General features: G+C 37.2%; 1 protein-coding gene across 8 annotated transcripts in view; it reads right to left on the bottom strand.

The window, feature by feature from the left end:
- The window catches only part of cdkl5.L (cyclin dependent kinase like 5 L homeolog), a 185524-nt gene that overhangs the window by 158014 nt on the left and 15416 nt on the right, over positions 1–12094 (bottom strand). For all 8 annotated transcript variants that reach the window (XR_005965302.1, XM_041581757.1, XM_041581756.1 and 5 more), the window contains exon 2: positions 2175–2239. The gene's annotated coding sequence lies outside the window, so the exon portion shown is untranslated. The remainder of the gene's footprint in view (positions 1–2174; positions 2240–12094) is intronic.

Below are 12094 nucleotides of genomic sequence, written 5' to 3'. Positions count from 1 at the left end.
CCTATCACAAAGGTACATTGCTGGCTAACTTGGGTCACAAATTTGATCAATTTAATGCCATATACAGTATGTAACAATGGTATACCACTGAGGCTGACCAAAATGGACAACTATATTATATGTACATAGTATAGACAAGATACCATGAGCTCAGAGCCAGGTTCAATCTCTATTTTCTGTGTTTCTTGCAGCCTCAACCTAGTCTCTGATCATTGCCATTACAATGCAATAGTAAATCACACACCACAGTTTTTCTGTTCCGTTCATGATTTTGAAAAATGACCCATTTTTCAGAAGCTAGAACAGGGTAATGGTTATAAAAATTTAATTATTTTTCTTCCTAAATCCAAACATTGATTCATTCATTGTCTGCTGTCCCTCATCTTCCTGATTTCAAATTACAGAAAGATCCCTTATCCTTAAAACCCCAAGTCCAGAGCATTTTGGCTAACAGGTCCCATACCTGTATTGCATCCTATCAACTGGCCTTAGTTCTGTTTCTTTTTAGCATTTAAAAGAGACTTATCACTAGCAATGACAAATTTCAGGAACACGGTAATTATAAACTACAGCAACTTCTGAATGTCTCAACTCACTTGACTGCCAGACCCCTTCATTTTATTCCATGGGCAAGATAAGTACTTTCATAATGAGTGGTACTTCCCCTTTAAATCATTTTCATCTATATTCAGAGATTCAGACAGCTTTATACGATAAGTAAAATTAACTAATTATAATACAAATGCAACCATTTAAAAACAATTCAACACACTTACTTGCAACTAAGAGGCATCCCCTAAAAATATCATTTTTAACATTATTTTCTAAATGTAATTGATATTGATTGATTGGTATCTGCCTGTTTCTTTCTATTCTCTGCTCTGCTGGTTCTGACTTTTAAAAATGTAAAAGAAGCCTGCTGGACAGACCTGTGAAGCATGCAAGGCGTTGTGGGAAATGAACACTTGACTGGAGTAGAGTTGACTTTCACTACATTATCTCAAAAGTCAGAACCAACAGGGCTGAAAGAGTTGTGCAAATACTGGTCTCCAATGCAATAGCATTTACAAATACACTTTAAAACATTGCAAATGTTTAATTAATGCATATTGCAAAGTTACTTTGAATTACATTTTTTTCATTATGGAGGAAATATAAACCAGGGTGGAGTTTGACTTATTTAAGGAGCAAGTTGTAAATGCCAAAAAAGTGCAGAGTTTTGCACAAAAGTGCATTTATTTGCTTCTCATAAAAGATATAAAATAGAACCAAATTGTAACAAAAAAAAAAAACACATTTTGCTCAGTTCTCGGCAATTGGCCAGAGCCTTATTCTCTCTACAAGCACTCGAAAGCTGGTATTTATGGAGCTTTACGGGTGTCCCTAATGTGCCTGCCAACAATACTGCCCACCAGCACATCACAGGGCACTTTTGAATAAATCTGGCACTGAGCTTTTTTTGGAGAGTCAGAGCTGTGCTACATATACAGCACTGAAAACTTATATTTATGATAACTACGATTACATTTCTCCAAAATTCACTTTAAATGCTTCTTACAGTTACTATAATCCATCATCAGCAATATCAATTTCATTCCGATTACATGCTGAATGAAGAAACAATGATGATGTGTATATTCTCAGCCGTTGAGAAAATACAGAGGATATAAAGATTACAAAAGCATGACTGTACAAGTTTTACAAACAACATAATAAACTGGAAATACACAAAACAAGGCAAATAATTTGAGATGTATGACATACTGAAACAGAGCCACATAATTAATAGCTACAACCCAGATTTGATTATGTCTTGGTCACGCCCACTTTGCCCCTGGCCATGCCTCTATTCTGCCCATTCATTGGCAGGGATATGTCCAATTCAAGTGCAAATTTCTGATGGTGAATGACAGACCTGTTATGACGGATGACAAACCTGTTATTGCATGTGATCAGACAGGAGGGTGGGAGGGGAGAAGGAATCTGGGCGATTCCAAAAATATCTACGTTGAGCCGAAATGTCTGTAAATACTGACTTCACCATATAAAAGAGACTCAATCAATACACAAAAACCAAGAATAAAACAATATCAGAAATGTCTAGATTTACACATTTTGGTAAATATTTTGCAAAGAAAACAGCACATGCTTAAACATGAAAGGAATTGTCTTACCGAGGCAGCAACATGAACCGTGTATCACACGAACACCAGAGAGGTCTCCAAAGCAATGAGCAAACCTATGTGTTTAAAAAATGAAACGAAACATATTAGGACAACATGTGATATACTGAATACGCACATTAAAGGGGACCCGTCACCAAAGAAAATGATTCCAAATCCTATTTTATTACATTAGTCAAGCAAAATTAACTTTTATTACAATATATACATTATTTTAATCTTGTTTCCTTTGGTCTGGGAATTCATAATTATAGCAAGCAGGCAGGAGCCATTTTGTGGACACTGTTATGAAAGCAAGCCTTGCATCATCTTAAAATCTTGTTTGTGCACCAGAATGGGGGACCCAATCTCGATCCCCATGCCCTGGCTGCACAATTAAATGGTAAAGAGAGAGGGGGAATGTGGGAAGAGCAGTGACATCTAGTAAGTGTTGAATGGAAAGTAATTGTCTGCGATGCCCCTCTATGCCCGAGGCATAGAGGAGGGGCAGGCAATATTTGATTGACAGCTGAGATATTTAAATGAGTTTACAACAGCTATGAATGCTTTAATAAAAAAAGAGTTAGGGTTTCATGTTTAATTTGAAATGGACTTTTATTATACAGCTTTTTATGTCTGGGTGACAGGTCCTCTTTAAATGATGTATACTGGGCTGTACCTCTTTTTACAAAGGGGTAGCTTACATTTAAATTTTGCGTTGAAGTATTATACAGTGATATTCTGAGTACCACTGGACTTTATTTTTGTGATTTTCAATTATTTCACTTTTTTTTTCAGTAGCTCTCCAGTTTGAAATTCCAACAGCTATTTGATTGGGGGCAATTTACCCTAGCATCCAGGCAGAGATTTGACAGATAGACTGTAAGAGGTATAGGAGCGGGACTGTAAGGCAGTGAAAAATAACAATAACAACAGAATTGTAGCCTAGAGTCCTGTGAAGAACTAATTTCTGAAACCTAGACCTGCGACCCACACTTGGACCTGCTTCCCTCATTTTTACCCACTTCGACCTGCTATCCGACCAGTAGTGATGTGCTGCTCCTGCGCAAAATCTTCGGGTCCCAGGACCTAAATTTATAGACTTGCGCCCACCCCCGCCCCTTTTGTGACATCACTGAATGGCAGGCGCTGGTCTATAAATAGAGGGGGAACGACAGGCCAGGCCGGATATGGGTTGGGAGGGGGCGTGTTATGGTCGGGTGTGGCCTCGACCCACACAGCACTACTGACCTGACCCGCAACTGCCTTATCTTTAACCTGATCTGCGATCAGCTAACCACCAAGAAACAGGGAGTGCTTTTGATATAAGTGACATCATCAGAAGTGGGCAGGGCAGGAAAAAAAAACCTTTGAAAAATGGGTAAAGGAGTAAAACTTGCTATAGATAAGACCTGCGACCCACAAACCCGCCAACCCTCATCTATACCTGCAACCTGTGGGTTACCTGCTTTTTTTTTTGCAGGTAACCCGTGGGTATATTATATTTTAAAATTGCAAGATGGAAAGAAGCAAAAGAGAAAGGCAAATCATTTTTTAAAAACTATAAAAATGATCACCACTTAAAAAGCAGCTAAGAACAGGAATTTCTATAACATAAAGGTGAACTACCCCTTTGAAGACACAAAGAAATTATACACTTTCATCTGAATACAGAACAATAAGGATTTAAGAAAATGCTTTAGAAATACAGTTTGAACAGAAGCGTATGTATCCGGTGACATTGCGAGCCAATTATGGCATTTATTTCAGTGCAGATATTAACTGCAGTCGATCTCTTGGAAATGAAAATGAGCCTTGACCTCCTTCAATGAATCTGCAATAATCAGAGAAAATTCAGTTTTTTCTCTAAGACTGTAAATGTAATGAGATAATAAATGATTCAGGATGAGTCTGCGGCTTAATAAGCTGCGCCCATAGATCTAGCAAAATTTAGTATTTGTAGTTATTTGTAGTTATTACCAAATATCAATACATATATATGGGGATACTACAGATTAACAATAGTGGTTGTAATCTGGTTGCAGTCATTATGACTGTCCTTACCTTCTTTATTCTACAACTTGCAACAGATCACACAAAAATGTGATCATAAAAGGTAGTCTGGATGAGGCCATAGTGAGGTTCAAAAAGACTTTTAATAACCCTGACAGCTATAACTCTGCAACACTGAATACAGGTATGGGATCTGTCATCCAGAAAACCATTATCCAGTAAACCAGGGGCGGCACTCTTGAACTGGACCGCTGACCCTAGCGACCAATTAACACAGCGCGCCAAATTGGAGGCTGGCATGCCAGAATTGGACACCGACCCCCCCTGATGTAATTAGATCTATCATATTCTATCCAGGCCCTTTCCTATTCATATTCCAGTCTCTCATTCAAATCATTTCATAGTTGCTAGGGTAATTTGGACCATAACAACCAGATTGATATTACAAACTGGGATATGGGAAGATTTCTTGACTATTGCAGAAAACAGAAAATATGTAATCTAAAAAGTAAATGTAGATCTAATAAGCTATCATTTTTCAGCGAATCTACATAAGCAAAGTTTCCAAGCCATGTATAGTCATTAGAAAAAATTCTAGTATAATTCACCAAACACTTGACCAGTTCTGAAGAGCAAAAACAATGGATATATCTCAACAACATTCTTTTTCAAATACTTCCCCAAATCTGGAATCAACCCATAATTTGCATATTTAAATTTGAGAAAAAGAATTAAGAATTCCAATTATGCAAACCAAATCCTAGATTCAGTAAATTCCGATAACAAAATGGATCAATAAAAGCTTTAGCTTCAGTGGTTTTGTAGCTTTAACAATACATTACATATTCCAGTTCTGTAACATAGACTTACAGTCCATACTATAGTTTCAAAAACCAATTAAATAAATCACTTTAACTATGTCATTCATTCCTAGAGGGAACAGAGGGGAGGGTAAATTGTCCAATAATCTCAAACAAATATGCAAGCCTTTCATTTCCAATTTGTTGGATTGGTATGAACTGGCTGTCCTTCCTGTATTCAAGGTTACATGCCATTCAGCGTGAAGAAAATCAATTCCGTTACAAATGAAAGTGAAAGTCCCAATCGTCTAAATTAATAATGTTTTAATATTAGGCACAAGTTCAGTTGTCCATCCAAAAACTTTGTAAATGGTTTTAATATTATTTGTGAAAGTCATTGTAATTAAGATAAGTACTTTTTTATCCATTTATGAACTTAGTTCTCTTCTAAGTTTAATAAGCTGCTCTCTTGTTTAAGGAGTGAGAACCAGAGTTTTTAAAGAATATAAGAAATGAGACAAATAGTGATCTTAAAAGCAATAACAAGTATGGATCCCATTGTTCAGAATGCTCTGGGCCTGGGATTTTTCGGTTAAAGGAACAGTAAGTTTTAAAGTGCTTTAAAGTAATGAGAATATAATGCACTGTGTAACTGCACTGGTAAAACTGGCGTCTTTCCTTCAGAAAATTTACTATAGTTTATATAAACAAGCTGCTGTGTTTCATGGGGACAGCCATTCAATGATCAGGTTACATAGCTGATAACAGATGTATTTTGCAGAATTCCATTGTTTTCTATTACACTGTTATCTGCTAAGTAACATGTGCCTTTTCTCCTTTTTCAGCCTAAATGGATGCCCAAATGGCAGCCTATTTATATAAACTACATAGTAAGTTAGGTTGAAAAAAGACACACGACCATCAAGTTCAACCTTTCAACTTTTTCCCTAACTGCCAGTTGATCCAGAGGAAGTCAGAAAACCCCATCTGAAGCCTCTCCAATTTGCCTCAGAAGGGGAAAAAAATCCTTCCTGGCTGCAAAATCGGACCAGTCCCTGGATAAACTTGTACTATGAGCTATCTTCCATAACCTTGTATTCCTCACTTGCTAAAAAGCCATCCAACCCCTTCTTAAAGCTATCTAATGTATCAGCCTGTACGACTGATTCAGGGAGAGAATTCCACATCTTCACAGCTCTCACTGTAAAAAACCCCTTCTGAATATTTAGGCAGAACCTCTTTTCTTCTAATCGGAATGGGTGACCTTGTGTCAGCTGGAAAGACCTACTGGTAAATAAAGTATTAGAGAGATTATTATATGATCCCCTTATATATTTATACATAGTTATCACATCACCCCTTATGCGCCTCTTCTCCAGTGTGAACATCCCCAATTTGGCCAGTCTTTCCTCATAGCTAAGATTTTCCATACCTTTTACCAGCTTAGTTGCCTTTCTCTGTACCCTCTCTAATACAATAATGTCCTGTTTGAGTGATGGAGACCAAAACTGTACGGCATATTCTAAATGGGGCCTTACAAGTGCTCTATAAAGTGGAAGAATGAGCTTCCTGCCGTGAATCAATGCCCCTTTTAATACAGCTCAATACCGTATTTGCCCTTGATGCTGCTGACTGACATTGCTTGCTACAGCCAAGTTTATAGTATAGTACTATAGAAGTGTTTCTAAAGCAAATGCATAACTTTTACTATTGCAGGGCAACAGTCTATTATATTTTAATTACTTTAAAATGCTTTTGTATTTTGGTGTTACTGTTCCTTTAAGGGATCCTTTCTTAATTTGGATCACTATACTGTGCCTACTAAAAACTCACTAAACATTGAATAAACACAATAGGCTTGTTTGCCTTCAATAAAGATAATGTATTTCTTAGTAAGTACAAGGTACTCCTTAATTATTACAAAAACAGAAAACCATTCTTAAAAATGTGAAATATTTGGTTAAAGTTGAGTCTAAGGGAGATGGCCTTCCTGTAATTTGGAGCTTTCTGGATAATGGGTTCTTATACCTGTGCAAATTATAAAAATCTTTAACATACAACCAAACCCATCCATATTCTAACGAATTACAATGGGAGCATTTCCTGGATTTTTAGTATGATTTCCTTAAAAAAAAACAACAGTTTCCCCCTGTGAGAGAGTGACTTTCCCCCTATTTCACTTTGTTTTTTTTACAGAAAATCCCCTATTTTCTGGATTCCCAGATTTCACTTTTTACCTTTATGGAAAACATAAAATCTGTGTTTAACTATAATTATGAAATAAACATACTGTACTTCATAAAATACAAATACAAGACCTTCTTAGATATATACTATATACTATGTAGAAGTCAAAATACATAATTTCCACCAAATGCAAAGCACTGGGCACATGGGAAATCAGTGTTATAGGATATCTATCAACCTATCTATCTATTTATCTATCATCTATCCTATCGCTCTCTCTCTCTCTCTAAATAATTATAAGCTACCATATTCTCTATTGGATGTTCTGGAGATTCCTCTTCTCCGTGGGGGTTTTAAATATTTTGTCTTGTATCAATGTCAGTGTGTTATCTGTTTCATTTTATAGCCAGGTTTCATCCCTGTCAATAATGGAAGCATATTTGCAAACATCTGGAAAGTATTTCCAGGAACATTATGCTGCTGAGTTAATGTGCCCTAGGAGGATTTCTACCCAACGGGTGTGATTATTGCAGCTCTTCTACAACATTTCAATAACTGCAGACAAAATGCCAACAGTGCCCATTGTGTTCTAGAAATAGGAATATTTTAATTGGAGTTTGAATCTCACCTTGAAAAGAACATTTCCTGGAAATTAGGGCCATACAACAACTACATATTAAGCATGAACATACTTGTTTATTGAAATGGGAGTAGCTTTAGCAACATGGATGATCTCAGTAACTAACCAGTTTTGTTAAAGACTGTATCCAATTCAAAGGTGTGTCAGAGTGCTAATAAACTGTTTCCCACGGATTTCCAGGTGCATTTACTACCCCCTGGGCAAGTGCCTATATAGTACAAAAAGGGAAATTAGCACATCATGGTATAAAATTATTCATATGTTGTTAGTATAAATGTATGTATTACAGGCATGAGATCCAGAAAGCACCGAATTACAAAGAGAACACTTCTCATAGACTTCATTTTAATGAAATAATTGAAATTTTTGAAATGTATTTTCTTTTTCTCTGTAATAATAAAACCTTGTATTTGATCCCAGCTAAGAAATCATTAATCCTTATTGGAGTCAATAGACAATCCTATTGGGTTTAGCCATTTATTGTACTGCTCCGTTACTAATATTCTATGCTGGCGTTTGGCCTACATAAGCAATGACAGTAACCATTCTAGAGTTTCCTTCACATAACATTTGAATTTTAGTTTCTGTTGACCTCAACTACATTTTAGAAGAGAAAATGAAAACAAAAACACATCTTTCAGCACCCCAGATTTCTACAAGTCAGTTATGAAGTTATGAATGTAGAAGCTGGGGGGTATACAAAAGCTACACTAAGGGCCAGATTTATCAAGGGTCGAATTTCGAAGTGATAAATACTTGGAAATTCGACCCTCGAATTGAAATACTTCGACTTCGAATATTGCAGTCGAAGTATTTTTCACCGAATATAGCCATCGAACGATTGAAATAAAATCGTTCGATCGAACGATTAAATCGGTCGAATCGAACGATTTGAACAATTTTAGCATACGATTGAACAATTTTACTTCGATGTGTGAAGACTTAGAAAAATGGTCTAGAAGGTCCCCATAGGCTAACATAGCACTTTGGCAGGTTTAATTTGTCGAAGTATTGAAGTCGAAGTTTTTTTAAAGAGACAGTACTTCGATTATCGAATGGTCGAATATTCAAATGATTTTACTTTGAATCTTCTTCATATACAATTTTATAAAGTTATTTTGAATTATTTTCAATAAGGGTGCTTCTCAGTGGTGTAGATGTTATTGGGCCCCACGGAAAATTTATTTTAGGGCCCCCAGCTGTCAAATTGTTCCCAGAAAAACTATAACAGTACCAAATCATAGGTAGATTGAAAATCAACGTTTAGTAAACAGCTTAGGTTATTAGCATCCAAAGAAAGACCAGGTAGGCCTTAAATGTTCTGTTCTTCAGAAGAACAGTATTTCAAGCTAATGACATGTTGGATGGAAAAGCATTTGCACTTAAGGTTGGCACCTTTCTAAAAGAATCTTACCAGTCAAGATGTGCTGGGAGGTGGGCTGCTGAATTAGGGGCAAGCTGATAATGTAACTGGTTGGAGCAATGATGTCACAAGTCATTTTGATGAGTGCCTATTAAAATCACCAGAAATCCTGTCTCTCTACATGCAGAATTTGTGCAAAAGGCAGTTATTTTGTTAGACTTTGTTTGTACTGGAATCATTTGAATGAGCTATAATACATCTGCTAGGAAAGGAAGCCCCTATAAGATATATTGGATCTAACTGTCAATGACTAACTGACACCCAACTGCTGCAAGAAGACAGAATGAAGAGAAACACGTGCTGAGAGAGGGATAATGAACATATTTAATTGATTATATTTACAAAGTTTCTTATTTCAGTATGGTGAAGTTTATATCAAATTTAGATTTTCGCGATAGTTCCCCTTTAATATCCCTAGCAGGCAACGACAGAAAAGGGGGTTATTTACATCTTCTGGGTTCCGGTCTTTAACACTGGCCAGCAAGTTTTAACCAAAATGTTTCTTGCCTGGCACCAGGGAATATTAATTTACAGAGGCTGCCGAGTACAGGAGAGATTGAACAACATTTGCACTTACAAGGGAATGCATCCTTACTAGGGATGCACCAAATCCACTTTTTTGGATTCGGCCAAACCCCTGAATCCTTGGCGAAAGATTCGGCTGAATACCGAACCAAATCCTAATTTGCATATGCAAATTAGGGGTGGGAAGGGGAAAACATTTTTTACTTCCTTGTTTTGTGACAAAAAGTCACACAATTTACCTCCCTGCCCCTAATTTGCATATGCAAATTAGGATTCGGTCGGCCTGGCAGAAGGATTTGCCCAAATCCTGGCTGAATCCCGAACCGAATCCTGGATTCGGTGCATCCCTAATCCTTACATTTGAACTTGTTAGGGAGCTGTAAAATAACATTGTGTATTTCTGACTTCACAGGCCTTGTGGAAAGTATATAATATGTGAACATGGATTCGCTATACTAGTCACTTACTTTTATGCCCTGTTCTTAATATCCAGACTCATTTGCACATCATATATTGTCTGTGTGCAGGCATGCATTTCAGCTTGCAATATACACCCAGGGCATCCTGCTAAAGAAAATGAATATAATGGGGTCATATAATACAAAGAAAAAAACATGGTAATTGTGCGGTTAAGAGAAATCACAAAACCAGATAACTCAGAGGCACATTAGCTCTATCCGAAGCCCTCCAGCTGAAAACCCTCTGCAAATTTAATGGAATTTTGTGAGCTCCATCCCTTTCCGCTTATTTGCCTAACAGCACTCATCCACAATGGAAAAGCAGCCAAGGTTCAGCAAGGTGACTAATAGCGTCTTTGAAAAAAAAGGCTGTTTATGTTGATGCAATTTATTCCAGTGTATACTTGGATGTGTGTCCTTGTATGAAACCGGACAGCCATGCAATTCCCACTCAGTTTGTAGAAATGATGAATAGGTATGTATGTGGTTTCTTATGTGCCTGGTCAGACTGGGCTTGCTAGCTAGAGTCCTGCATCAGGTCAGGCACTAGAATGTATCCACAGAATACTCACAATGTGGTCAGGTTTTAAAGGAAAACTATACCCCCAAAATGAATACTTAAGCAACAGATAGTTTATAACAAATTGAATGACATATTAAAGAATCTTACCAAACTGGAATATATATTTACATAATTATTGCCCTTTTACATCTCTTGCCTTGAACCACCATTTTGTGACTCTATCTGTGCTGCCTCAGAGATCACCTGACCAGAAATACTACAACATTAACTGTATCAGGAAGAAGTGAGGAAGCAAAAGGCAGAACTCTGTCTGTTAATTGGCTCATGTGACCTTACATGTGGTTTGTATGTGTGCACAGTGAATCTTACGATCTCTGGGGGCGGCCCTTATTTTTTAAAATGGCAATTTTCTATTTATGATTACCCAATGGCACATACTACTAAAAAAGTATATTATTATGATAATGTTTCATTTACATGAAGCAGGGTTTTACACATGAGCTGTTTTAATAGAGACCTACATTGTTTGGGGGGTATAGTTTTACTCAGTATCTTTTAATAGAGACCTACATTGTTTGGGTGGTATAGTTGACCTACATTGTTTGGGGGGTATAGTTTTCCTTTAAGGCAGAAAGACTCCATGTTCTCTGAACCCAGGCCAATTGCAGGGTCGCATCCCCCCCCCCAGAGTTAAAAGTAATTTTTTCTCCCCCTGACTTAAGTGATGCTACTTCTGCCCAGCGGTGACTTCATGTTCGGTTTTGGGGTAGATTAAAGATTTGTGGAGCTGATAGTGGGTCGGATAGCAGGAACGCTTGATAGATGGTTAGTGGGTATGACCTGGGCATGGGTCTGCCTAAATGGACCCACGCAGGACTCTATTGCACACTTTACCTTTGACATAACACTCTGTGCGTAGTTCTAACATCCCAAGCAGATTGAAACAGTGATTTTCCTTTAAGGGTTATGACAGTGTTGTCATTGTATGGAGATTTTTCGCCTATGAGAAACCTGCACTATCCGTAGGTGACAATTTTACAAAAAATGCTTTTCCCTTCTCTAACATGTGGATTTCTAAATGCAAAACACTTTCCACTGTACATCTTCCCTTCTGCAATGGGGCAGATATTGCCAAAGCACAATTTATAACTGCATTGTGCATGGTGATTTAGAAGCGCATTAACAATACCACTGCACCAGGCCAGCAATCTAAGAACAGACAGAATTCTGAAACCAGCCCATTTGTCCAGCACAGAAACACTATTAAAGCTATTATGAAATATCCAGCTTCAATGGCATCCGTTATTGTTAGAGCTGTGGGAAAAAAATAGCATTTCCATTCAGGCAATGAATTCCTTGAAAA

Source organism: Xenopus laevis, chromosome 2L (genome assembly GCF_017654675.1).
Source record: "Xenopus laevis strain J_2021 chromosome 2L, Xenopus_laevis_v10.1, whole genome shotgun sequence".
In the NCBI taxonomy this organism is placed as follows: domain Eukaryota; kingdom Metazoa; phylum Chordata; class Amphibia; order Anura; family Pipidae; genus Xenopus; species Xenopus laevis.
This window is presented reverse-complemented; position numbering and strand designations above follow the sequence as displayed.